The sequence below is a fragment of the Magnolia sinica genome, chromosome 16 (assembly GCF_029962835.1).
Source record: "Magnolia sinica isolate HGM2019 chromosome 16, MsV1, whole genome shotgun sequence".
Taxonomy (NCBI): Eukaryota; Viridiplantae; Streptophyta; class Magnoliopsida; order Magnoliales; family Magnoliaceae; genus Magnolia; species Magnolia sinica.
The window spans coordinates 70,108,338-70,133,232 of record NC_080588.1 but is presented as its reverse complement, the minus strand read 5'-3'; the positions used below and the strand labels follow the sequence as shown (position 1 = coordinate 70,133,232).

General features: G+C 39.4%; 1 long non-coding RNA gene across 1 annotated transcript; it reads right to left on the bottom strand.

Moving 5' to 3' along the window:
* Positions 1 to 14,915: 14,915 nt before the first annotated feature.
* LOC131229689 (uncharacterized) lies at positions 14,916 to 24,245 on the bottom strand. The gene is made up of 4 exons (XR_009163543.1): positions 23,984 to 24,245; positions 23,470 to 23,686; positions 16,655 to 16,812; positions 14,916 to 15,878 (listed from the first exon to the last, which is right to left on the bottom strand). It is a non-coding gene; the product is annotated as an uncharacterized LOC131229689 (long non-coding RNA).
* Between the last annotated feature and the right edge of the window lie 650 nt (positions 24,246 to 24,895).

Here is a 24,895-nt window from a genome sequence, read left to right as displayed (position 1 = left end):
CTTTTGTCTAGAAAGTTCTAAACAACGCCATCCTAGTCGACTTAAATATTAAAAAGAAGGGGGTCCACATGGCCTCCTCCTGTGATTGCTGCAAGCGGTCCAGCTCCAGGGAGGAATCCTTGATCATCTCTTTGCTAAAGGGGAGCTTGCTGCAACAATTTGGAGTCACTTCTCCTTCATTCTTTTAGTTTCTCTGCTCAGCAACTTGGAGCCTCGCAATGGTGGGCCTTGGCAAACGTCTCTTCACCCTTGGGCGTCCTAAGAGGACTGGTCCCAGCCCTTATCCTGTGGGAGATATGGAAGTCCAGGAACGCCCTCTGCTTTGAAAGGGTTAGGTCCTCAGTCCAACAGACCATCCACCAAGTCCGAGCATGGTTATTTCGCCTCTCATCTGCGTTCCCCCTTCTAGCGAGCAAAAATTAGGTGAATAGAGACGCCCTGTTGGACATCCATCTCCCAAAGGACTGATCCCCATCAGTAATCTGTGTCTTTCGTGAAGTGGTCCAGGCCTAATCAAGGGAGAGTGAAGCTGAACGTTAACGAGTCTTCTAGGGGTAATCCAGGACCTTCAAGCGGCGGAGGGGTTTGCCGTGGGGATAAGGGTGAGTTCTTATTCGCTTTCTGCAAGGCTTACGGGCAGGGATTGAGCTTTCTTGTTGAAGTAAAAGCAGTCATCCATGGGCTCCTCATCTGCAAGCGTAAAGGGCTCCTCTTAGTGGAAGTGGAGAGCGACTCACGCGCTGTTGTTGACATGTTAACCAGCCCAGAAGATGCCCCCTGGAGCGCTTTCTACTGGAAGAGTCATTTTGTCTCGCATCGCTCAGTGAGTCGTATTACCATTAAGCACACCCCGAGAGAAGCTAACAAGGTTGCTGACAGCCTAGCCCATTGGGCAAGCTCTAACCAGCTATCCAGAATTTTTAACGATGCATCAAGCCTCCCTTTTCTCACCCATGGGGAGCTGGTGCTAGACAGGACAGGTTTAGGATCGGTTCGTCTTTCCTAGTTTTCTTTTCTTTTGTTTTGTCAGATTGTTTCCTTTCCATACGATAGGTGGGCCCTGCATGTTTCAGGGGCCCTCCCGAAAGTTGTTTGTTTCGGTTTCCTAGGCCTCGGGGCTCTTTTTGTTAGCCCGGGTGCCGTTTACTCTGTATAGACAGTTCTCAGCAATGGAAAGTCCTAAAAAAAAAAAAGCCTGTCACAATTTTCTGCGAAACTCTCCTCCCTGCGGTGAGTTCCATTGCGAGAAACCTGACCGCGAGGTTCCCTCGTTTTCTCACTTCCTTTCTTGATCGAGAGAATCCAGAAACTCCAGAGCCCTTGTCATGCGTGGAACATCTTGCTTCTGCAAGATCAATGCACGGGATCCTTCGGATTTGGGCGAGGGAACGATGGTTTGAGTGTGCACGATTTAGCCGAAGAGACATCGACATATGAAGACTTACCATCGAAAAAGGGAAATTGTCCTGATGGACGGTTCTGATTCCCCCATTGTGAATTGTTGGTGGGTCCTGATGGATGTGAATGATCAACGATCTTGGTGCTGTCAGATTCAGATCTTACCGTGGAAATATAGAGAGAGAGAGAGAGAGGACATGGAGCACACCTATGCACGACCTAGGGTGTGGTCGGATCTGCCCCATGGACAGGATGGACGTTCCTAATCCTCCGATCAGCTTCAAATGGTGGCCCACTACTCGTCTAGCGGATGGTTGTAGTTTTAAAAATCGTCGGTGGCGGGACTTTAAAGGAAAGAGGGGAGATTCATCGGTCTTACGTGTTTTGACCGAAACATCTGGTCAAGTGCACGTCGATTATGCACGATTCGTGCACTCTCAATTCGGATGTGGGGTCCACTATGATGAATTTGAGAGATCTACTCGGTTCATCCATTTTTCCATCTAATTTAAAGGGTTAGGCCCAAAATGGAAGCATAATCGAAGATCAGGTGGGCCCCAAAGTGATGTTTAATGGCTGATCTCTATCTGGCCCACTTGTACAATGATCTGATGGTTGTAATTTTAAATGTATAGTTATTTTATGATACTTAGGCTTCATATAAGGTTTCATACCAAAAAGATCATGGTAATCATGTGATCTTGAACACAGGGGTTTAGTGCAATGGCATTTTCGTAATTATTGCTGATCTGTGAATTTTGGAAAATCTAATGGCTCCACCTGGTTATAGGCATGTTTCTAAGTAATTCTTACAAAGGAGAATATATCAAAATCATTATGGATAGGGGTTATTCGTCAATACATTTAAGGAGAGACACATACGTTAAATCACATGATGGAGAATCTTACCTTGCAGTCGACGGTCAGATGGCTTGATTTATGAATGGAAATCATTCCTAATGGTTGGGTTAGTATCAGGGCAAAGATGTAAGGCTAGAATAGTTGGATTGGTAATGTACACACGTATATGTTACGTTGGATCTTCTGTTAATGCTCGAGGACTTTCGATGCTCGAGTATCAAAAAGTTCGAGGTGTTACAGTAGATGTTGTCTAATGTCTTAAATTTATCTATAATAGAGTCTACCGATGTCATCAATAGACCACTTGATTCCATCGAGTAGCTGTCAATGCAATCGATAAATGCTTGATCCCATTGAGAAAATCTTGAAAAATTATTGTTGATTGTTGGACAATTTTGGAGGTTGCTACTTGATGGCATGAAGATTCTTTGATGTCATCAACTAGTCCTCGATGGCTGTTGATGCCATCGAAGGTCTCGTCGAGGGTATGTGTAGAACTGTGTAAGTGCGCGATTTGTTTCCTATTCCAATTGCGGTAGTATATATATATTAGTTGTAACAGGAATTAAAGCAAGGATTAGAGTTCTCTAAACATACTTAAGGGTTTGAGAGGGTTTTGAAGGGCAAAGGCTAAGAATTTTCCTCTTGAGGCTTTGATCAGTAAGCTTTCATCTCTTATAACTTCAATTTTCATAATGCAGTATCACTTTTATGTCATGATTTTTTCCAGCAACGGTTTTTCTACATAAATTCAGATGTTCTCTAGTTGGATTTGTTTGTGTGATTGTGATGATCTTATTTGATTCCTCTCTAGCTATATGTTTCCACGAGTCCTAAAAAGTGATATCAAAGCTATCATTGGGAAACATATTGAATCTGAAAGCAGGATATTTATGGCATCTAACATAAAGTTTGATGTAGAGAAGTATTTCGAGAAGAACAACTTTGAACTATGGAATGTGAAGATGAATAACCTTCTAATTCAACAAGGATTTGAAGATGCACTCCTTCGAAAGTGACCAAAAATTATGAAAGAAGAAGAGTGGAACAAGTTAGATCAAAAGCTCAATATTTAATCTAATTGTGTCTAATGTATGAGGTCCTCTATAATGTTATGAGAGAGAAGAATGCAATGGATATAGGGACAAAGTTAGATAACATATATATGAAAAAGTCTCTTAAAAATCATTTATATCTTAAGCTACAGTTGTTCAATTTGAAGATATGTAAAGGGGTTGACATTGAGACCCACTTCAGTAACTTCAATAGGCTTATTTGTAAATTGCTAGATGTGAATGAGATGATGAAAGATGAAGATCAAGTATGTATTCTGTTAAATTATCTTCCAGAATCGTATGGGTTGTTCAAAGACTCTTTGTGCAATGGCAGTATAACGATTACTGTTGAGACCGTTATCTCGGTCCTTTAGTCGAAGGTAATGAGGAAAAAAAAATAGTGACATGGGTGCCTCTACAGATACATTGGTTACGAGGGAGAGAATTTTTGAGTGGGATAGTGAATCTTTGCGATCGAGATACAAATCCGAAAAAAAGGGCAAAGGTAAGCTGAAATTGTAGCATGTTATGGCACATGAAGAAGGATTGTCAAAATCACAAATCTAGGAAAGAGAAATTATAGAATTCTTCCAGAGATAACAACACTGTGGAATCTAGTGAGGAGGCTAGTAGTAGTGACGTGTTTACCACATCAAAATTTAGGTATTTCAATTATGAATGAATTTTATATACGGGGGCTTTGTATCACATGACCTCTCATAGGAGTTAGTTCATCAATTACATTGATTGCGATGGTGACTAAGTGTTTATGGGCAATGACATGGTAAATATTGTTATCTAATGTCTTAAATATGTCTATAATAGAGCACTCTATCGATGTTGTAAACAGACCACTCGATTCCATTGAGCAGCTGTCGATGCCATCGACAAATGCTCAATCCCATCAAGAAAATTCAGCAAAATCCTTGTTGATTGCTGGACAATTTTGGAGGTTACTACTCGATAGCATCAAAGGTTCTTCGATGTCATCGACTGGTCCTCGTGGCTATCGATGTCATTAAAGGTCCCATCGAGGGCGTGTGTAGAACCACGTAAGTGTGTGATTTGTTTCCTATTCCACTTGCGATAGTATATATATCGAGTGTAATCGTGATTAGGGTAAGAATTAGGGTTCTCTAAAAGTGCTTAAGGGTTTTGAAGGGCAAAGGCTAGGACTTTTTCTCTCAGGGCTTTGATGGGTAAGCTTTCATCTCTTTTAACTTTATTTTTCATAGTGCAATATTGCTTTGTGCCTTGTTTTTTTTTTTTTTCTGCAAGAGTTTTTCCATATAAATTTGGATTGTTCTCTAGTTGGATTTGTTTGTACGATTGTGATTATCTTGTTTGATTCCTCTCTATGTGCGCTTCTGTGAGTCCCAATATGGGAGAGACGTTGGGGCCTACCAGATGAAAGACCCGAATGTTTCTCATAGGTGTCATATTGCCTTGTGATTTGTGAATGGAGATTTATGAACAAACCGTCCATCTTTATGTACACAAGTTCTTTGCTAAGTACACCTATGAACACTCAAGGCTATTATGCAAGAAATGCAGCCATCCATCCAAACCTTACTCTCCCTACACATGACAATGTGGCAATTGCAGCCAACATCAAGCTCTTTCATATGGTGGGTCCCACTATCTCTCTAACATGGTCCAAAAATTAGACTACATCAACCATAGGTGGACCACGAGTGTATAAAAGATTAAATGCTTTTAAAAATAATAATAATGATAACAAAATGTTCACATTCAACGTACACATGATTAATTTGATTTGTCGGATGCTGCATGTACATTGTGGGGTCCATTTGATGAAGAGTGGGAATCTTGCACAAGTGTAGGTATAGATAGAGGTGTACACAAGTCGATCCCAGTCAAGCTTAGCACAGCTCGACTCGGCTCGACCACTTGCTGACCTCAGCTCAGACTTAACTCGGCTCAGTCCTCAAGCCTGATTGGCCAGCTCAGCTCAGCTCAGTTCGATCAGCAGCTCGAGCCAGTTCGAGCTGAGTTCGAGCCTAGTTCGCTTGTGCAGCATTTTTACAAACGCATGAACTGCACTTTCAAAATCTTGCTGTATGTAAAAAAACAACAATGGATTTACAGGTATTTTATCAAATACCTTGTAAACAATATATAAATCAAGAAAAAAAAAAGGGTATTTATTTCATATACGTACCTTCCTTGCCACCAACCACACTTCATTGAGTCATTTCATCAAACACTTGGTAAGCAACAACAATATCAAAGTAACCGAGTCACCGAACTGGATCGAACCGAGTTCGATTCGAGTTGTGTTCAATTTGAGTCGAGTCAAGCTCGGGCAAGCTCGAACTCGGTTCGAAATTTTTTCGAGCTCAAAAATAGGTCGACTCGGCTCAAAGTCAGTTTCAAACCGAGTTGAATCAAACTTTTTCGAGTCGAGTGAGTTACCAAGCTAACTTTGCCCTAGTGCAACCCTAGGTACAGATGCAAAGAATAGGCATATTGGATTCCACCAAGTCAATGCTCCTGCTGGCGTTAGACTCAGATCGGGGATGACCCAAACCTCACAGCTGGAAGGTGTTAAGATGGGGCCGGATTTAATTGGGCCACTTGCTCTCGTAGAAATGGAACCCACACAAAGCTTGCTTGAAAGGGATGGCTAGTGAACCAAACACCATCCAACTAGCTAGTGTCAAAGATGTGTGCCCCACCATAATGTGTTTTATCCACACCTTTTATCCCTTTTGCCCGCTTGTTTTAGGGCAAAAGCTCAAAAATAAGATAGATCCAAATCTCAAGCAGACCACACAGGAAACAAAGGGGATTGATGCTTACCGTTGAAAACTTTATAAAGGCCCACAGAAGTTTGGATCAAGTTGATATTTGTGTTTTACCTTCATCCATATTTGTGTGACCTTACCAACAGATTGGATGGCAAGTAAATATTAGAGTAGGCCTTAGAAAGTTTTTAATGGTCCACCTTAGATTTGGATCTGCCTCATTTTTGGGCTCATGCCCTAAAATGAGCTGGCAAAATGGATGAATTGGTGTGGATAAAACAGGCATATCATGGTAGGGATTGGAGAGCTTTGACACTGGCTAGTTGGCTTGTGTTGGATTACTAGTCAAACCATAATTCGTTTGAAATTTTTTATGTCCAATATTTACCTTATAACTAATGCCCATCTCTAACAATAATACATTGGCCTAATCAAATCCTACGGCAACCCAGCATCACCTAACTACGCAACCTGCTTCCAACATTACTACCTGAATTTGTTGTGCGGAGCTTTGCTAAAAGTGAACACGCGTGTACAAATCATCTAATGCACACCGAGGCAGGCTTGCACACGCGCGTGGATGACTTGGATATCTCGGTTATGCGTCGCCTTGGATTATTCAATTGGATTTGGTGATGCCATTTGGATTTTTTGAGACTATTTTAAGACTATGCACACGCACGCATAGTAAGTGGACTGCTTACTGAGTTACTAAACTCTGTGGGGCCCACCATCATTTATACATTTTATCCACTCCGTCCATCCATTTTACCCGATAATTTAAAATATTTAGACAAAAAATGAAGCATATCAAAAGACCAAACCTTCGGAAACAGTGTGAATTGAAAGTCTACAGTTGAAAAGTTCTTGGGGCCACGGAAGTTTTTGATTATGCTGATATTTGTATTTTCCCTTCAATACTTTCACTGTTTCTGTGGTATGGTCAACTTGAACGTTAGATATGCTTCAATTTTGGGTCCAACACCTAAAATGATCCGTAAGATGGATGGCCTAGATAAACTACATGCATTCACGGTCGGCCCAACAGAGTTTACTCAGTACGATAAGAGCGTACTGAGTAACTCAGTACGCAAACCCATTTCATTATCTACATGGCACACATGTACCTCAATTCAAACTGTCAAAATCTAGGGGCCCTTCTTTAGATGTGTTTTATCTGAAAATCAAATTGATTGGGCCATCCTGGCCTCTTATTAATGATCCTTTGCTGTGATTTTTGGGTTATGATGGATTTAAGTGGACCCTTAGTTGAACGGTTTGGATTGGATTGTGGATGTGCTAGTGTGTATTGATTGCCGTGCAGAGTTAGTGCAGCGGCATGTTGAAGAGGATATTGGCAGCACACGTGTGTGAGATCAGGCCATTCATCCGGTGGGACACACAATGAGCACACGTGTGTCCGTTGAATGTTTCTTGCATACCACAGAAAAGTAACACCCAAGCTATTATAGTGACGACCGTTGTAATTTCCAATATTATTTATTGAAAGTCTTAAGTGTGCATGGATAGAAGTCTGTGTACCCGAAACTTCAATTGACAAATGGTGGGTCCACATCAAGCCCCGTAGTTATACGGTAAAAAGGGTGAAATAAAAAATGAAAGGTGGGTGACCAGACCATTCCATATTTAATTCTTTCTCCTCTTTTTGGTATGAAAAGTCATAGAGAAGACTCTGTCTTCTGAAAACGGTATCCTCGAGAGAAGGGTGGCCATGAGCTGGGTAGGTGGCCCACCTGATGAGCACCACCTGGATTTGGGCATAGCTTGGACCTACTGGTTTGGCCTTTGAGCCAGGCTTGCGCCTCGCCTTCATGGCCTGATCAATTTTTGGGTTCAAGTTATTTTAGCCTGATCTGATCCCGCCCAACCTGACCAGACCTGACCCACCCTATACATACCTGTGTTATATTCCACAAATATAAATATATAAATATAAATATAAATATATATATATATATATATATATATATATATATATATATATATAAATATATATATATATATATATATAATAGGAGGCTGCAGAATAACCACATGTTTATGGGTCGGGTTGGCTTCGGTCTGTTTGATTGGTTTAGTATAGATGAATTTGGGTTGGGCATCTCAGGTGGATTTGCAGGTTGGGTACTCTTGAGTGGTTCAAGCTCAACTTGACTCTCAAACCCGACCCAACCCTACCCTCCCAAGTTGTCCCCCTACCACTTTTCATGAGCTATTTAGACATTTGGCTAGCCAGTCTTTGGTTATCTAAGCCCATCGATCTTTTCCTTGGACATACATTCAATGGCCCAAAATTTTGTCCACGAGATGATCATATACCCCATAATTAGCATTGAACAGTACGAAGGACTGATTGCAAAGGGTCCGTCATTGCCTAGAAAAATATTTTCCACCAATCAATGTCTAGGATTTTGCTATTCATATAACTTTGATACACAAGTCATCCCCCATAGCTCCACTATAAGAATATCCGGATCTCCCAATTCGTGATTTGCGGCATGTAGCACATTGAAAGTTTCATTCTTACAGTTCAACTTGTGGGCAACAAATAAAAGATTAAAAGTGTTATAATGTAAAATTAATTTTCTAAGTTGTAAAATAAGGTCTGAGTAAAATGGTTTCTACTATCCAAAGCCTTGAGTAAGAAGTCATTAATACATTAGAATAAATAATTTCTTATTTTGGGTTAAAGGGATTTTCTATTTTATACTTTTACACAGTGCAAAGGCTGGCCCACTCTCCGATGCTCCCATAGTTTGCAAAACTCTGTATTATTATTATTATTATTATTATTATTATTTTAAAGATACTTAAATGATTGATCTAATGCTTAAAATTCCATATATTTCAAAAAATAGAGAAGACCAAAATCCCATTTTTAACAAGTGGAATTAGAAAAAAATTTTCAAGAAGATATGTTTTATCTGAAAAACTTTTGAAGGCAATTTTAAGGCAGTCGCTACCCATTGATAAATTAGAGTAGAAAGTTATTTATTTTAATAAAAACTGATTAATTTATGCGCAGATTATTTTTTCTAGAAAGATTTAAGAGAGACGAAGAGCACGACTTGACTAGCTTTTTTATGGTCCATGCACATGACCAGAACCTAATAAAAAAGGAAAGAGAAAAAGCATCAGCTTGTGGAGCACGACCCCTGTCCTTTTGCTCTCTTCCACACCTGTTAAAATACTGGAAAAGGAAGCCAACTCTTTATAAGTAGGCCCACACAGAGCAGATTAGGTAAGACCCGGGCCTCGCTCAAGATGGTGTGGCTCTTACCATGGGGCACACCTTGTATCAACGCTGTCCATCTGTTTTTCCATATCATTTTAGGGTATTATCCCAAAAATAAAGCAGATCTAATAATCAGGTAGACCATACCATAAGAAATAGTGACAATTGAAGCCCTACCATAAAAATCTCCTCAAGGCACACCTTAATGTTCCCCTGGTGCTTATTTGCCATCCAAGCTAGTGATAAGGTCACATAAGCCTGGATGAAGAGGGAAAATAATGAAATATCAGGTTGATCCAAAACTTTTGTGGCCCATTAATGGTCAATCACCACTGTTTTCTTTGGTATATATAGTCCACCTGATAATATGATATGCTTCCTTATTTTTTGGAATAATGCTCTAAAATGATACAGAAAAATAGATAGACAGCATGGATACAGAATAAATACATTGAGGTACGCACTACAGTCCCACAGGCACTCTTCTCTGCATGTACTTTTATACACTGCATATGTGCCAGGCTAGCAAGTACGCATGAAATAGGCTCCAAAGAAGTCCACACCTCTGACGCTCCCTGTGGGCAAAACTTCATATTTTTGAAAAATACTTATATAATTGATCAAATGTTTAAAATTCTATATATTTTTAAAAATGGGAAAAATAAAGCTCATTTTTAGCAAACTCATTTAGACATGTTTTTCCGATAAAACACATTTAATTCAAAAAAGCTTTAGAAGGAAAATTTAAAAATAGAGATAGCTGGTTGCCACCCTTGGATAAAATAGAGTAGAAGTTTTCTTTCTTTTTTTTTTTTGAAATAGATCAGTGGATTAATTTATAAAATTATTACCCTTTCCAGGAAGGATTTGAGACGCAAAGAGGACCACTCGACTATCTGTGTGTGTTTGTAGGGAAATGGCATGTCGATCTGTGTGGACCCCACTGTGATGTGTATCAAACATCCACACCGTGAATTTTAGTGAGTCCACTCTAGGTATGGGATACCCCAAAAATCACCCACATAAAGTACTCAAGTGAGCCACACCATCTGAAATAGTGTGAAATTATGCCTAAAACATCTAAAAGCACTTGTTGGGGCCCACCTGAGTTTTGGATATGGCTAAAACTTGGTGTGATCCCTCATCCAAGTGGGACACACACGATGGATAAGCTGGATTTCTAAATCATGTCACAGTGGGCCCTATAAAAAATCATAAAGATTTCAACTATTGGATATCCACTCTCAATTGTTGTCTATTGTGTGGCCCACCTAAGTTATGGATTGGCCTGATATTTAGGCCCGTGGCCCATCATGGAAGGGTACATCTAATTGATTGGGTGGAGGTCCATCACACATCATGATGGACCCACAAAACTCAACTTCCCTTTCCATCTATATATATATATATATATATATATATATATATATATATATATATATACATACACATGCGCGCGTGCATGCGTGCTCACCAGCAAGAACTTTTTCAGAACTTATCTCCCATTGAGCCTAAAATTTAAACTGTTCATGTGATGTGAACCCCTAGAGTTCAACTTTCCAAAACTTTGGTGGGCCATGGCAAAAGAGAGCCATATATATAATTCTAATTATTTTAATTAAAATTTTCTATTTTAACTTTAGTTATATATATATATATATAATATGATAGCCATATATGAACATATATAGTTGATTTTTTTCCCTCCTTTTTAAAATTCAACTGTATCAAACTTGATTTTTTTTTATTTACCAAATTTTTATTGCTTGTTTACTTAACCAAATTTTAGACTTTTTCTTACTGATCGACACCCAATAAAACATAAACATTTTGTGTGCATTTTCTGTTTTTCTTTTGCGGTATGCTAACCATGGAATGCCCCAACCTGCAGGAAAAAGAAGGACAGTTATGGAATCCTCTACAACTGTCTTATGTAGCACCATGTTCTGTGGGCCCAGCATATGCCACCAGTGTGACGTCCGCTCCATCCATCAAGTGCGCTGTCAAAATAGACAACTCAGGTAATGGGGATTGGATGCTAACCATAAGTTTGTTTGCGTACCACCATGGTGTATTTATTTCATCAAACCCCTTAATCAGGTGGGGCTCACAAGAATGGAAGGAAGATACAAAAATCAGCCTGAAGCAGGCCACACCACATGAAATTATAGAGGTTCTAGGCACAAATTTTAAAAATTTTCAATTGGGGGGAACCATCTGAGTTTTTTTTTTTCCACCGGGATGAGGATGATCTTTCGTGCTTAATGCAAGGGTTCTCCCGTAATCAATCGACAGTGAGGATATCACACATACAACACGGTGGGCCTCACAAATCTTGGGTGTTTCATGGTGTCATAGACTATTCAAATCTTTTCAAATAAAGCTTGCAAGTGTCCAGATTCTATGTACACGTGTGGCCCACTTGATTAACACAACTGCATGGTTTTGAGTTCAGTCACATTCAAGGCGGGTGCACCTAACACACCATGGTCAAACTTCTTTTTCTTTTTCCTAGTATCTTTATAATTCCTTTGTTTGTTTTAGCATATAATTCAATCCACCTCTAGAAACGTGGCACATGTAAGAAATTCAGCCACACGTGTAGGCCCAAGTTTCTGTGCCTGACGTACACAGGTAACCCGGTTCATGAATATACAGCCTAATTTTTGGTCCAGGGTATTTTCCCTGTGTCACATCTGATGAATCGCTTAACACATTTGCACCATCTGAGCACGTGACTGCCCTAGCCATGTTATCTAGGTGTGAGCTTTTCATGGTGACTGATCAAAGGTAGATGAAAGCCAATGGATGGTGCAGATCAATGATTTAATAGTTCATGCATACAACTTGGGTGGCCCTGTCTTGACCAAGCTAGTCTTAGGACGCAGGTTCGAGGATTCTGTGGCGATGTCCGCACCTTTTTAAGACGCGACCCATGATTAACTGGCGTACATGAACCTTCTTCAGTAGGTTACCTCAAAGCTGCAGGACTCTTGGAAGCAGGTCAGACAATCCATGCCTGCCAGTTGTATTTTTCACAAGGACACAACTGCTGGGCCAGGTCGCCTTCTGGGAAGACGATCGGTGTTCACGAGGTCCAGACATTGATCCAAAATGCATCTTGTCCGTCCAAAACACCTGTATACATGAGATTACTACCGAAGATGGAATGCATTTCAGTAACATTCTCACATCATTTTTTTGTAGAATTACTCTCATTAGAGTACAATTCTGTGATTTTATTTGAGCTTATTTAACATTTATCACGGAATTAATCCCGTTATACATTTTTTTTTTCCATTATATTTCAAAGAGTGTATTTTTAGATGCCATCTCTTAATTGTACCTTTGAAAGGAGGATGTATTAGTCAATGCTGTCCATCTAATGGGCGCGCGCCATCAAGAATGGTCCGTGGTTCAGAGACCATTTACTTCTTTTCACATTATCCAGCAGATATTGACTGTTGACTATTTTTGTTTCTTAAGTCTATATTCGTGTGTGAGAAAAACATTCATCTAGGCTTAAAAATAAGGCCAACTTAGGTGGGCCACACCATAGACAATGGTTAAGAATGGATACGCACCCATCATTTATAGGACCCACTGAGATGGGGTTTAGATATCCATCCCATTTGCTGTGCGTGTCCTACTTGGAAGAGGGGTCACACCAAGCTTCAACCATATACAAAACACATGTGGGCCTGCCAAGTGCTTTTGATGTATTAGGCATGATTTCACTTGGATGGTATGCCCCATTGAGTTATGGATATGGCTGATATTTTCCATGATATGTAAGTGTCTGACATAGGGATAAACGTGATGAGGTCGATCACCATCTTCCTCAAGGATAACTACTACGAATCCACGAAACTTCTCTAGACTCTTCGTAGAGACTTCTCGAATCCACAAGGAAAGAAAGCAAGAAAATAAAAATAAATTCTATAAAATTTGTAATTTGATTGATTAATGAAATTAATGAGTTCACAACCCTTTAAATACAGATACCAAAAAATAAGAGAAATTTTAGAATTATACTACAACAAAAACTCCTAAAATTCACAACTTACTATAAATACTATTTATAGATGGTCATGATGTTTACTAGTGTGTAAGGTTTTCGGCCAAAAATAGTATCCTATTTGGCTTCACCACGCTGTTCTCTTAATTATTCTAAGCACCTTTTGCGTTGGGCGCAACTCCTAAAGCTCAACGGATGAAGAGTAATAATCAAACTAACACCACCACAAACCAGGAAACACTACCCCTGGATAAATATAGGTACGAACTAAATCTGTGTTGAGCTTTCCTTTGCTCTGAAGTAAAAAAAGCTACGGATTATATTTGTAGCTAAAACTAATCAGATCCGTAGCAGTACCCTTGAAAGTAAGAATGGCACAGTTTAAAAAGAGCTACGGTTAAAAACCGTAGCTAATGTCTACTAATGTCTTACCTTTCTTACAACATAAAAATTTATGATAATGGTATCTCTTACCATTGTAGTACATGACCTGATAGATCAACCCATCTAATAAGCTAATAAAGATAAAGACTTCATGGCTTACAAATCCATCTACCAATCTAAACTAATACAAATAAAGAATAATAGAAGAAATACATCACACTTAATTAATTACATGCATATCGAGAGAGTATTTAGTCTTACAAGCTCTTAGAAGGGCCATCATGTCTCTCACTTCTGATTACACGATCAGTTGGAAGGGTAGAAGGAACCCAAAAAAAAAAAAAAACCAAAGAAAAAGAAATAAAAAAGAAAAGGTAAGATAGAAACAAAGAAAAGTTTATCTCTACTCCTTGCAAATTATCCCTGACCACATATGAGCAAAAAGAGCTCCATATAACTTAGAAACCTCCTTTCTAATTTGAACAAACAACGGTACACATCAAGAACAGAGCAAAAGAAAAAGAAAAGACAATGATATTGTTAGAAGCCTCCTTCCAATTTGAACAAAAAACTTTACATCAAGAACAAATCTTTACTAAGTGCACATACATGTGCAATAAAGCAATCTAATCACATAAGCGTATATTAAGAATGGATAAAACAGCTACCGGCAATATTCATTTATAAATGGATGATTTGGCTCTTTGGGAAACATGTGCCCATGATGGAAGCCAATAGTAGATGATGGAAGCTAGTAGTAGATTGTTTATTTGAAAAACACAAACCAAATCCTAGCTTGCTTCTCACCATGAGTTTTCTTAATTTTCACTTTTTTTACTTGGCTTTTACCACACTATATGTGAGACATGGCCAAAATTTGTAAATTTTCCACAATCCCAGCCACTCAATTGGCATAGGGCCCAAAAATGCATGTGATCATAGTTCTGCCTCAATTTAAGGGCTCAGGATCATCCAAGAGGCTGGAACTTTTGGGGCAAGGCCCATATTTGGTTTGGTGCGGAATTTTACACATCAACCCGGTGACCCATGGAAATGAACACCTTACATTCAGCAAACATTTGTTGATCTGATGTGCAATACTAAATCATTCTCAGATTTAAAAAATAAAAAAATAAAAAAAATTCAGAAGTGGGCTAGTGTTAAGAGAACAACAAACTACCCAACGTATTCAACAATGGAATTTGATCAACAAATAGATTTTCATGGAATCCTGCCTGGGCTGCCCCTAATAGCTGGGACAAGGCTATAATGATGAAATAGATTTAGTAAAAACCATTTGAGGCCTAACAAGTTATTTAAAAAATACATTTGAGGCCTTTGATTGCTAGCTAATTAGACAAAAAACCAAATTCAGACTATAAACAAAAAAAAATATTTAGGACTGCTACCTATACACCATTTAGATCCACTTCCAAGAAAAAGATCCAGACATGTTAGAAGTATGCATCCATATCACAAATTACCTATTATACAAACAGCAAGGCAGCCATATAAAGTGTGTGCATTGATCAAATTGAATCCGGATTAGCCATTGGTGTCCTCATAAATATTGAGTTGTCTAGTATACAGTGTGTGCATTGATCAATGTTGAGTAGTATATAGCATAGTCCAAAAGCTGGCTGCCAAGAACTATTTGTCCATGTAAAGAAGAAAACAGTACATGCCAAGCCACACCTAACAAATGACCCATAATAATACCTTTAGAATTACCAGGCACCCATACATCTGAAGGCTCAAAGGAAGAATGCGGCCAGCAAGCTGATTTGCTAGTTCTTTTCTTTCTCTGCTCAGGGCTTCCATGCTCCAAAAACGACAAAGACAAACAATTAACCGAGCATTTTTATATCATAGGCAAACAGAGTTCATACGACCAACATGAGAATGAATATAGAGACTACTAGATCACCAGCCCACAGCCTTTTAAAAAAATGATAAAGGATGGCAGATGAACAGGGGAAAAAGAATGGAAGGTATCTTTATGGGAGAAAAAAAAAAGAATGGAAGGAAACCAATGATTGTTTTTCCAGAAAAATCATACCTTTTGAATAACATAATTGCTGAACACATCAGTCATCAATGTTGGAGCATGTGGGAGAACTTCTTCAAAAGCAGAATAACTACAAAGTGAATCAAGAATCAAAAGCAGCATAAAAGACAACAACTAGCATATGGTAGCCACATCCACCATGAGCAGAGTACTGTAAAATCCTACTAGGAACGAACTCCTCATCTTGCCACTAATCTATCTGAACATCCTCATTTCAGCTATAATCATTCTAGATATTTACAGAGTTGTGTCATTTTTTTGAATGATGGAATTTTATTAATAATCCAAAAGGCCACACAAATACCTGCAGTTATAAACAAATTACTCTTGCAAGCTTACCTGCAGAAGGAATTACTCAAAGCAGGTGGAATCGGACCAACAACAATGTTAAATCTGAAAGGCACCAACATAGATGTTTTCCTTCTCGATTGAAATTTAACAAATGAAACGGAGGAAATGGTGAAGTATCTGATATTCAATCAATTTATTACTTATTGCAAAACAGAAAAGAAAAAATTTCAAGAAAGAAAAGGGAAAAAAGGAAAATTTCAAGAGTAAATACAGTAATATTAGAAGGAAGTAGGATTGCAGCTGCAACATTTGCATCTGCACTACCGCCACTGCATTATTCAAGGAAAAAAGAAATAAACAAGATTTGCCAGTTTATTGAAATGTTCCCTTGTAATGAAAATGGAACTCAGAAATGACAAAAGTACAATTTAGAAGGTTGCTTTCATAAAGAGCGAAAACAAAGAAGTATACCAAAAATACCGAGAACTTAATATGGATAAGTAAACAATGACAAACTCTTGGAAAAAAATCAACCACCACAGTTATCAAACCAACCTATTTCCATGGCAGTAAATGACACATGGTAGAGGAATGCTTTCCGGGAAAGTTGATGGAACATAATGGCTGCACTTCAAAGTATGGCCTCTTCAATTTTGAAGCCACCACCACCAGAAGCCACAGCTTAATCCTATCATCATCTGCTTCAGCTCCAACTGCAAACCCACACACACCAAAAAAAAAAAAAAAAACCATCTTTAGAAGAATTCTTCAAACTTCAGAAAATCTAAGATATTAAATAGCATAATTATGATGATCGGACCACAAGTTTTAAACTAAACCAAAGGTTGAGTAGAGCAATGTGAGTGTTTGGTTTATACCGAGAAGAAGAGAGAAGAGCAGAGTAGGGTCTGAGTATGAATGGAAGACAGGAAAGAGATGGGTTGAGACATTTTTGGGAGATGTGTAGAGTGGGTGCTACAAAGAAAGGTACAGCTGGTTTTCTTTTCTTGAAAATGCTTATGTACCTCACACTACCTACCTACTTTGGGTTGCTTTCTCTAATTGGGGGGAATGAATTCATATGTATAAAATCCAAGAGCCAAGTGATCCATGAATGAAGCTATGTTACTAAAGTACAACAAAGATTTGTTACATCTCATGAGCACTTCATTTTAAAATATTTCTAACAATGTCACAAGTTTGGTTTTTAGCCCAATTGTTAGTGTTCAATATACTAGATCTGGATTTCAAGTCAGAGGATGGGGAGCACAAATCTTAAACAAGCACAGGTGCCCTTCAGTACAACAACACATTCACCAGAATACCATCAATAAAAAACAGGTTCAACTATAAAAATCAACTGACTAAAGTAGAGACAGGATCAAATTTACCTAAATGCCCACATGGCTGCACAAATAGAAGTCCACAGTTCCAATGAGTTAAGGAGACAGGTTTCCAGCGATTGAATTTGAGGTATCAATTAAACAAATTACTTGTTTCGTCCATAAAAATTACTAGCACTTGTATAATTGTGAGTTACCAAACACCTACAATAATCTCTCAAAATTGGGGCATGTGTGATATTTAGCCTATTAATCACCATCTTACCAGGAAATATATCTCAACTTTGTCATTTTTGGACAACAACAAATGTTGGTAGAGGCTGGTAATTTGGCTCGAGTGATGTGCATGCTTGAAAAGATTCAACATTAGGAAAGGTAAGGTGAGTTGACATTATATAACAAACAAAAACAGAGAAAGATGGAACTCTTTTAAAATTGAAGATGTCACCTTCCGGATTGCATCTAGTTCATACAATAAGACCTAGTAAAATTGGCCTTTGGTCACACCATCCCTGTAAACCGAGAGGAGCTGAAAGCTTTTCTGTATTTGAGACAACCCAAAGGGGTTGAATATATGGAGATTACAGTCATTTATATAAGGAAAATAATAAAAACAGAATCCTCTACTTATGGAAACGAACTATACAAGGTATGTGAGTCTGTCTAACATTCCCCCTCAAACTAATGCTGGTCATCAACAAGTAACAATTTGCCAATTAGAAATGAGTGACGTGCAGAAGTGAAGGACTTAGTGAAAATGTCGGCAATCTGATCATAGGATGCAACATATGTTTCGTCCGTTCATGAAAAACCGGGTTAGAGGCAATCTGAATAGCACTTAGATTGTCGACATGGAGTGGAGTAGGATTCTGCAGAGGAATACCCAAGTCGGAAAGAAGTCCACGTAACCAAACAAGCTCACTACACGCAGCAGACATCGCCCGATACTCGGCTTCTGTGCTCAATTTGGAAACAATGGTCTACTTCTTACACTTTCAAGAGATGAGAGAAGTGCTAAGAAAAACATAGTAGCTAGTGGTAGATTTTCATGTGACAGCGCAACCAGCCAAATCAGCATCCGAATAAGCACGAAGGTCCAGAGTCACCGTGGAGGAGAAGAACAGAAATCGATCTAGAGTTCCACATAGGTACCGTAGGATGCGCAACACAGCAGTCATATGAAAAGTCCGGGGAGGAGAAACAAACTGAATGACGACCTAGACAGTGTAGGCAATATCAAGGCGAGTCATAGTTAAGTAAACCGGACTCCCAACCAAACGGTGGTATAAGTTGGGCTGTGCAAGTAGATCACCATCGTCACGGCCATATCGAACGTTAAGTTCTAAAGGAGTGAACGATCTTCTGATCCGTCAATGATGCCAAGGCGAGAAGATCCTTGGTATATTTAAGCTGGCTGACCAGGATCCCACGTTTAGAACGTGAAAATTTAAGCCCAAGAAAGTATGTGAAATGGTCGAGGTCTTTTATCTTGAAAGATGATTGCAGAACTTCCTTTAAAACCAAGATGTCAGTAGTATCGCTACCAGTCAGAAGTAGGTCATCAACATAAATGAGAACAATGACAATTCCGCGAACAGTGGTGCGCAAAAATAAGGAAGAGTCATGACCACTTTGAGTAAAGCCAGCACCTGTAACAATATCGTGAAAGCGTTGGAACCATGCCCGAGGTGCCTGTTTGAGGTCATACAGGGCTTTCTTCAAGCGACACACCTTATTGTCAGGAATTAAAGAACCAGGAGGAGGTTTCAAATAAACGGTTTCATGGAAGTCTCCATGAAGAAAAGCATTTTTCACATCCATCTGAGCAAGTGGCCAAGAGCGAACGGAAGATATTTCCAGAAGAGTACGAACAGTTTTCATCTTGGCTACAGGAGCGAATGCCTCATCATAATCAATTCCGTATTCATGTTTGTATCCCTGAGCGATAAGTCGAGCCTTGTATCAATCCAATGATCCATCAGACTTGAGCTTGACAGAATAAATCCATTTGCTACCAATTAGTTGTTGGTCAGCGGGTCGAGTGACAACGTCCCATGTATGATTATCATCCAATGCTGCGAGTTCTTCTACCATAGCCTTCTTCCAACAATCATGAATGGTTGCCTGAGAGTATGAAGTAGGAATAGAAACAGTATCCATAATAGCAGTCATGGCAGACATAGAGCATATCAAGCGAACTAGCGCTCGATGTACACGATCGGAACGACGTATCGAAGTAGGTTCAGGATCGGCAACAGATACAGCATGTGCGAGTTGAGTAATAGGTGGTGGAGTTGTACACGGTCGACGCGAGTAAACCTGCAACGGACAAGGGAGAGTACACGAGGCAAAAGGAATATCAGGAAAGATGGTTAGACCAGGAGATTTTGGGCGTGCGTAGGAGGAAGAGATGAATGAAAGGCAACATGTTCAAGAAAAATAACATGTCGTGAAACCCGACCACGACGAGAAACCGGATCATAACATCGAAAACCCTTCTGAGTTTCTTCAAATCCCAAGTACATGCATTTGATCGATTTTGGAGATAGTTTTTTACGCTCACGTGAAGTCAGGTGAACATAACAGACACAACCAAAAACACAAAATGTGGAATATGCAGGAGGTAAGCCTTTGAGAACAAAGTATGGAGATTTACTGTTCAGAACGTTGGTTGTCATCCGGTTAATCAAGTAAACTGAATGTAACATTACTTCTGCTCAGAAAGAACGAGGACCACTCATAGCTGTCATCAGGGTGTTAGCAGTTTCAACAATATGACGATTTTTTCATTCAGCCACCCCGTTCTGTTGTGGAGTATCAGAACAGGTGGTCTGATGAATAATCCTATAGCCCTGAAGAAATGTACGAAAATCTGCTGAGAGATATTCCTCCCTGAGTCAGAGCGGAGATTTTGAACGGGAACCCAAATTAAGTCACCACCATAGAGTGAAATATCTTGAATTTTTCAAAAACCTATGACTTAGTGCAAAAAGTAAATTCAGGTGTAACGGGTGAAATCATCAATAAATATAACATAGTATCGTAACCCAGAGAGAGACATAATTGGTGAAGGACCCCAGACATCTGTATGCACTAGTTCAAACATAGAAGATGATTTTGTAGTACTTAGAAGAAAAAAATATACTTACTTTTTGAAAAACAACAAGATGAACAAGAATAATCCAAATCTTTTTTATTAAGAGAAATGTTCCCTAACATGCCAGAAAAAAATAATTGAATTAACCGTACGGAATGTGGATGACCCAAGCGAAAGTGCCACGGTTTTCACAATTTATTTGTTGAACAAATATCTGATGAAGATGGAGAAAAGAAACAATGAGCCAGAGTGACAGATGAATCAAAGTCCAGCACGTACAGACGACCATGCCGCCTACCCATCCCAAGTACCTTCCCCGTTGCCAAATCCTGCACAAAACAACAGTTGGGAAGAAATATGACTAAGCAGTTATTGGATGTGAGTTGACCAACTAAAATTAAATTGGAGGAGAGGTTGGGGACATGAAACACATCACGAAGGGTGAACTGGCAATGAGCAGAAGGAGAGAGAGTCAATGATCCAACTGACTAAATAGGTAGTCTAGTGCCATCCGCAGTAGAAATAGCCTGATTTCCGGTGAAGGGACGAATGTCACGAAGATGGGATACAGCACCAGTCATGTGATTGGAAGCACCCGAATCGAAGAACCATGTAGAAGATGGGGATATACTTGACATACCGGCCGTAGAAAGGGCCTGAACGATTTACTGGAGCATCGTAGGAGTCAATAGTGATAAAAGACCTTCAGCAGAAATAGTAGATGCAGAATCACTAACAGACGGCTCGAAAGAAATAGTGGCAGCAGTAGCAAAAAGAGCACGACCACGACCACCACATTCACGGCCGAAAGAAAATGCATAGGCACCTGTTCGGTAGTCCTGGATACCATGACCAGTCCGTCAACAATAAGCGCACCATTCTTTGCATTGAGCGACAATATGACTCACCTTGTTGCAGCCGCAACAAGTCAATGGAGTGGAACCACGTGTTGGTGTAATGGTGGACACAGCAAGCACCATATCAGATGATCCCGGAGTTGAGGAAGGAAGAGAGAACTTTCAGTTGTTGTTCTTCAGCCAATAAATCATTAATAACCGAATTCAATGAAGGAGTAGGGCTACGGTTCAAGAGAGCAGCCCGACAATGCTCAAATTTCGGACGCAGCTTCATAAGAAATTGTCGACCTTACGCACTCTCGCGCATAGTTTGAAAAATTTTAAAGTCATGAGGAAATGTTGGATCCATCATAGCCATATCTGTCCAAATGGTGACAATTTTGGAGTAAAATAATTGAATACTGTCGTCATCCTGAGTAAGGTTAACGAGATCCTGTTCCAGGCGGTATAACTGGGCCGCATTACTCCGTTGATAAATTGTTTGGAAATGCTCCGACATTACCTTAGCAGTGCGATGAGGTGTGAGGCCAACAGCAATGGACTGATCGATCAAATCAAGAATCCAGGTAATAATCCACCCATTGTTCATTTCCTAATCAGCTAATTTGTCGGTATCTGTGAAAGTGGGGATAGGAACAGATCCATCAATGAGTCCCCACAAGCCACGACCCTTGAGGAAGTTCTGAAAATTGATAGCCCATAGAGAATAATTGGTACCATCAATACTACAACGTGGAGCCTCTGTACGGGATGAGTTCTTGTCCATTGATCTGAACTAATTGAAAGCACACAAAGAGTTGCAGCAGAAGAAGGTGTTAGATGTACCGTACAGCAGGAGATACTCAAGGGATTGCAGTTTCTGGATCTGACAGAATAACAATAGATCTGAATCGGGAGCTAGAATAACAACAGGGGCGCTGGACCTAGCGGAATAACAACAGATCTGGATCTGGAGGAATAACAACAGATCTGGATCTAGATCTGGAATAACAACAGGGGCTCTAGATCTGGCGAAATAAAAACGGATCTGGAACAGCAACAAATCTGGAACAGAGATCGGACAAGCAGATCTAGAACAGAGGCCGGACGAGTAGATCTGGAACAGAGATCGAAGAGCAGAAGAGCGTTGTACGAGCAGAAGGACTGGACGAGCAGTTGGGCCGGACGAGCAAAAAATAATAAAAATAAGGAAAATAATAAAAACAAAATCCTCTACCTATGAAAACGAACTATACAAGGTATACTAGTTATATAATGTATATGAGTCTGTCTAACAATCCCTACATATACACAGGGAGCATCATTAGCCTATTGGGGAAAAATGAGGCAGTCATTCATTATGGAAAGGAAATGTCAATAATAGTCATTTGTAGAACAGAATATGCTCGCTTTACTTTTCATTAAAAATAAAAAATAAAAAATTTGACGGGTCCAAACCAAAGTCAACCCAATCATGTTCGATAGTTTATTTTTATTGGTATAATGGTCTTGAAAGCCTAGTATTTTCTCAAATTCGTGACACTCATCAGCTACAATTGGGTCTTGAGCAACTTGAGGCTCCTTTAACCTGCAGATTGGTTGTAACTTTAAAATCAACCATGATAAAACCTCAACCTTCACCTATGCCCATTGAAATGGCCATGGTAGAGGCTCACATTACAAGGAAACATATTGTAAAGGATTCAATCTTGTCATTGGCAGTACCATAGTAAGTAGTAGTTCATAGTTTACATATGCCATCCTTATTTGAAGTTTGTTGAAAATGGGTTGAGAAAACCTCTTAATGGTTGGCTACACCAAAGATGAACATTTTTTAATAATAGCATGGTTACTACTCCACATAAAAGAGGAAGGATGATGGGTGGAGGGCTCATCAATCCCATTGGAAGCCTACTGTAAATAATTCAAAACAAATGTCTGGATTAGCCAATCAAGATATGAACAGTGCAAGGATCCAAACAAGCCCTAACAGAACTGCACACGGCTGTTAAAAATCAAGCAAAGAAGCTACCATTTTATCCTTGGTCAAAAGAAAATAGTAAAAAGTAAAAGAGGACTAGAAACAATAAATACCTTTCCAAAGAACCCCTGACATCAAAATTGTAGAAAGAGAACGGTTCAAAAGAACAAACTCCTGGATAGAATCCATCATTTACAGTATTCAATAAAACAATGGAAAAAACAAAACAGTACCTGTGTAATACTAAACAATACAGTATATTCTATGGTAATCAATGAACCAATGTGAAGTGCTGAAACAAATCCCATATCACCACTTTACCGTCCAACCCTGTATGAAACGATACAATAAGATGGAATAGGTTTCCCAACACTTATCTAGTGTGTTAGACAGGGAGAAATCCCAACATCTTATTAGGGTTCAATGACCCTAATAAGACACTTTCAGAAATCCCAACATCTTCGTCGTGGAGATCATATCTTCTCATCCAAGATGCAGTAAGGAAACTAAAAAGCTCACTAACGGATCCAAGATGCAATTCGTGAATGTCTTCCTAGAAAACCCCAAATCTAATCAAGGAAAAAAAAAACACCATCAAATGAATCAAAGAGAAAACTAAAACTCGACCTGTGTTCCTGATAAAAGCTGAAGGCGTTGCCCTGCAACCTTCTCCTCAAGAGATGTTGGAATTTCATCAACTGGAACCTTACCCATCCTTCCCAACCTTAAGCATTTGGAGATTAGTGAGATTGCAAAGATCTAGAAGCAGCCGATCGGATGATAAAATGCAGAAAAAGAGAGAGAGGGAAACAGAGTGGGAAGGGAAAGTAGGTTGGCCATGACAGCCACAAGAAAGGGAGATAGTGAAACCCTTGAGCCCGGTAGAAAAAAAAAAACTCCCGTAGGCTCCTTTTTTGGGTGCAGATTATGTATTACCCCCACACGGTGCTATAGACGACGGATGGTCATGTAAGAGGCTCCATGGGGTCCAACATGATGTATGTGGTTTATCCACTTCATCCATTCATTTTGAAAGTTATCTTTAGTGCAAGATCTAAAAACTACAGAAGATTGAAGGCCTAAGTGGACCACACCAAGTCAACGGTAGGTACTTAAATCTCCACTTTTTCCTACGGTGTGGTCCATTGAGCTTTGATCTGCCTCCTTTTTTGGGATCATGTCCAAAATTGATCATTAAAAATGGATGGACGGCTTAGATAAAATATATACATTGCAGTGGGCACATAGAGTCCATTATGGGACCGTCAGTCTATAGCTAGTAGCATGTAGGGTTGCTAGCGTTTAGCTACGGGTTAAAGCCGTAACTATATAATTAAATGTTATATCCACAGCTTAAAGCCCTTATAGTCCTTAGCCTTTGCTCATTTTTCATACAGTGTAAAACTTACTATTTATAATAAAAACTGAATAAAAATAGGAAAATGATTGTCGATCTAGTGGTATTTCACAAATCCAGCTTGCGCAAGCTAGTATAGTAGGGTTGGGTAGCTAAAGTAGCTCATTCTACCCAAAAATCAT